Raw genomic sequence first — 5,000 nt, forward strand, 5'->3', positions numbered from 1 at the left:
AAGCCTTCACGTGAAGTTTCGTTGCAAGATGACTCGTTTTCTATTTTTCACGATTTTCGAAACTTTTTGCGGTTCGGGATTTTTTAGAATTTTTTTAGGAGGAGTTTTGGCCCCAAATTTTGTGGACGTGATCCTTCTATTTTTGTTGGCATGCACAAAAAAATTCAGCTAAAAACTCGAAGCGGAGAAGATTTCGCGACCGTTTGAAAAAAGTGTCCCCGTTTCAGACACTTCAACGGCTACTGGCAGCAAACCTGTAAAATCTCAAACGCTCTTTAAGGGGGTGTGAGTTCTCAGAGGTTTGATGAGGGATAGGGGGCCAACACAAGGGCCAAGCACCAGCACCCATCGCACGTCATGTGCGCACACCCCCCCGGCCCCCCTCCCAATCGCCGGAACCCCAATGCCGCCGGTCAGGTTCTCCGGCGGTACTCCGGCGATGCTCCGGCGATGCTGTCCCGAGTGAAAAAAATGCGGCACCAGCACATGCTGGAGCCAAGCATGGGCACCGTGGCTCAAAATCGAACTTCGGCCAAGGCCTCGACCATCAATGGCACATGATGACGCATGGTGATGGCACATGCATCGACCATCATCGGCATAGGCTGCCCTTCGGTACGGGCACTTGCCTCGACCGCCATCGGCACAAGCTGGGCCCTGGTGTGGGTTGTTGCCTCGATCACCAGCGGCACATGCTGAGCCTTGGTGCGGGCGGTTGCCTCGAGCACCATCCGCAGACCCTGGGCCCTGGTGCGGCCGGTTGCCCCGATAACCATCGGCACACGCTGGGCCCTGGAGCGGCCGGTTGCCTCGATCACCATCGGCAAAAGCTGGGCCCTGGTGCGGGCGCTTGCCTCGACCACCATCGGCACACGCTGGGCACTGGTGCGGGCGCTTGCCTCGACCACCATCGGCACACGCTGGGCCCTGGTGCGGGCGGTTGCCCCCAGCACCATCGGCACACGTTGGGCCCTGGTGCGGGCGCTTGCCTCGACCACCATCGGCACACGCTGGGCCCTGGTGCGGCAGGTTGCCTCGACCACCATCGGCACACGCTGGGCCCTGGTGCGGCAGCTTGCCTCGAGCACCATCGGCACACGCTCGGCCCTGGTGCGGTCGGTTGCCTCGAGCACCATCGGCACACGCTGGGCCCTGGTGCGGGCGCTTGCCTCGACCACCATCGGCACACGCTGGGCCCTGGTGCGGTCGGTTGCCTCGAGCACCATCGGCACACGCTGGGCCCTGGTGCGGGCGGTTGCCTCGACCACCATCGGCACACGCTGGGCCCTGGTGCGGGCGGTTGCCTCGACCACCATCGGCACACGCTGGGCCCTGGTGCGGGCGCTTGCCTCGACCACCATCGGCACACGCTCGGCCCTGGTGCGGTCGGTTGCCTCGAGCACCATCGGCACACGCTGGGCCCTGGTGCGGCAGGTTGCCTCGACCACCATCGGCACACGCTGGGCCCTGGTGTGGGCGCTTGCCTCGACCACCATCGGCACACGCTGGGCCCTGGTGCGGCAGGTTGCCTCGAGCACCATCGGCACACGCTGGGCCCTGGTGCGGTCGGTTGCCTCGACCACCATCGGCACACGCTGGGCCCTGGTGCGGGCGCTTGCCTCGACCACCATCGGCACACGCTGGGCCCTGGTGCGGCAGGTTCCCTCGACCACCATCGGCACACGCTGGGCCCTGGTGCGGCAGGTTGCCTCGATCACCATCGGCACAAGCTGGGCCCTGGTGCGGGCGGTTGCCTCGACCACCATCGGCACACGCTGGGCCCTGGTGCGGCAGCTTGCCTCGAGCACCATCGGCACACGCTCGACCCTGGTGCGGTCGGTTGCCCCGAGCACCATCGGCACACGTTGGGCCCTGGTGCGGCAGGTTGCCTCGACCACCATCGGCACACGCTGGGCCCTGGTGCGGGCGCTTGCCTCGACCACCATCGGCACACGCTCCGCCCTGGTGCGGTCGGTTGCCTCGAGCACCATCGGCACACGCTGGGACCTGGTGCGGCAGGTTGCCTCGACCACCATCGGCACACGCTGGGCCCGGGTGCGGGCGGTTGCCTCGACCACCATCGGCACACACTGGGCCCTGGTGCGGGCGGTTGCCTCGACCACCATCGGCACACGCTGGGCCCTGGTGCGGGCGCTTGCCTCGACCACCATCGGCACACGCTGGGCCCTGGTGCGGCAGGTTGCCTCGAGCACCATCGGCACACGCTGGGCCCTGGTGCGGCAGGTTGCCTCGACCACCATCGGCACACGCTGGGCCCTGGTGCGGGCGCTTGCCTCGAGCACCATCGGCACACGCTCGGCCCTGGTGCGGTCGGTTGCCTCGAGCACCATCGGCACACGCTGGGCCCTGGTGCGGCAGGTTGCCTCGACCACCATCGGCACACGCTGGGCCCTGGTGAGGGCGCTTGCCTCGACCACCATCGGCACACGCTCGGCCCTGGTGCGGTCGGTTGCCTCGAGCACCATCGGCACACGCTGGGCCCTGGTGCGGGCGCTTGCCTCGAGCACCATCGGCACACGCTCGGCCCTGGTGCGGTCGGTTGCCTCGAGCACCATCGGCACACGCTGGGCCCTGGTGCGGCAGGTTGCCTCGACCACCATCGGCACACGCTGGGCCCTGGTGCGGGCGCTTGCCTCGACCACCATCGGCACACGCTCGGCCCTGGTGCGGCAGGTTGCCTCGAGCACCATCGGCACACGCTGGGCCCTGGTGCGGGCGGTTGCCTCGACCACCATCGGCACACGCTGGGCCCTGGTGCGGGCGCTTGCCTCGACCACCATCGGCACACGCTGGGCCCTGGTGCGGCAGGTTGCCTCGAGCACCATCGGCACACGCTGGGCCCTGGTGCGGTCGGTTGCCTCGAGCACCATCGGCACACGCTGGGCGCTGGTGCGGGCGCTTGCCTCGACCACCATCGGCACACGCTGGGCCCTGGTGCGGCAGGTTGCCTCGATCACCATCGGCACACGCTGGGCCCTGGTGCGACAGGTTGCCTCGAGCACCATCGGCACACTATCGGCCCTGGTGCGGGCGGTTGCCTCGACCACCATCGGCACACGCTGGGCCCTGGTGCGGGCGCTTGCCTCGGGCACCATCGGCACACGCTGGGCCCTGGTGCGGGCGGTTGCCTCGAGCACCATCGGCACACGCTGGGCCCTGGTGGGTTTAGGCACATCTTCAAATTTCTGCCGTGCCAATGCCATTTTTATGGCTTGTAAATTCATACAATGGTCCCCTAAGCCTTCACGTGAAGTTTCGTTGGAAGATGACTCGTTTTCTATTTTTCACGATTTTCGAAACTTTTTGCGGTTCGGGATTTTTTAAAATTTTTTTATAAGGATTTTTGGCCCCAAATTTTGTAGGCATGATCCTTCTATTTTTGTTGGCATGCACAAAAAAATTCAGCTAAAAACTCGAAGTAGAGAAGATTTTGTGACCGTTTGAAAAAAGTGTCCCCATTTCAGACACTTTAACGGCTACTGGTAGCAAACCTGTAAAATCTCAAATGCTCTTTAAGGGGGTGTGAATTCTCAGAGGTTTGATGAGGGATAGGGGGCCAACACAAGGCCAAGTACCAGCACCCATCGCACATCATGTGCGCACACCCCCCCGGCCCCCCTCCCAATCGCCGGAACCCCAATGCCGCCGGTCAGGTTCTCCGGCGGTACTCCGGCGATGCTCCGGCGATGCTCCGGCGATGCTGTCCCGAGTGAAAAAAATGCGGCACCAGCACATGCTGGAGCCAAGCATGGGCACCGTGGCTCAAAATCGAACTTCGGCCAAGGCCTCGACCATCAATGGCACATGATGACGCATGGTGATGGCACATGCATCGACCATCATCGGCATAGGCTGCCCTTCGGTACGGGCACTTGCCTCGACCGCCATCGGCACAAGCTGGGCCCTGGTGTGGGTTGTTGCCTCGATCACAATCGGCACATGCTGAGCCTTGGTGCGGGCGGTTGCCTCGAGCACCATCGGCAGACCCTGGGCCCTGGTGCGGCCGGTTGCCCCGATAACCATCGGCACACGCTGGGCCCTGGGGCGGGCGTTTGCCCCCAGCACCATCGGCACACGCTGGGCCCTGGTGCGGGCGCTTGCCCCGAACACCATCGGCACAAGCCGGCCCTTGGTGCGGGCTCCTGGCTCGACCACCATCGGCACACGCTGGGCCCTGGTGCGGGCGGTTGCCTCGAACACCATCGGCACACGCCGGCCCTTGGTGCGGCCGGTTGCCTCGACCACCATCGGCACACGCTCGGCCTTGGTGAGGGCGCTTGCCTCGACCACCATCGGCACACGCTGGGCCCTGGTGCGGGCGCTTGCCTCGACCACCATCGGCACACGCTCGGCCTTGGTGCGGGCGCTTGCCTCGACCACCATCGGCACACGCTGGGCCCTGGTGCGGGCGGTTGCCTCGACCACCATCGGCACACGCTCGGCCTTGGTGAGGGCGCTTGCCTCGACCACCATCGGCACACGCTGGGCCCTGGTGCGGGCGCTTGCCTCGACCACCATCGGCACACGCTGGGCCCTGGTGCTGGCGGTTGCCTCGACCACCATCGGCACACGCTGGGCCCTGGTGCGGGCGGTTGCCTCGAACACCATCGGCACAAGCCGGCCCTTGGTGCGGGCGGTTGCCTCGAGCACCATCGGCACACGCTGGGCCCTGGTGCGGGCGGTTGCCTCGACCACCATCGGCACACGCTGGGCCCTGGTGCGGACGGTTGCCTCGACCACCATCGGCTCACGTTGGCCCTTGTTGCGGGCACATGCCTCGACCACCATCGGCACCTGCGCACCCTCGGTGTGGGATTTGCTTGTTTGGAAAAAGTGTCCCCGTTTCAGACATTTTAACGTCTACTGGTAGCATATCTGTAAAATCTCTAATGCTCTTTAGGGGGTGGTGGTCCGGCACCCCCTCTCCCCCCCCCACGGGGGGAGTAGGTGTGCGCGATGGGCCTCCCATTGCGTGCACC

This window comes from Durio zibethinus, unplaced genomic scaffold (genome assembly GCF_047325235.1).
Source record: "Durio zibethinus cultivar Kanyao isolate XHJ-2024 unplaced genomic scaffold, ASM4732523v1 HiC_scaffold_1, whole genome shotgun sequence".
Classification (NCBI taxonomy): domain Eukaryota; kingdom Viridiplantae; phylum Streptophyta; class Magnoliopsida; order Malvales; family Malvaceae; genus Durio; species Durio zibethinus.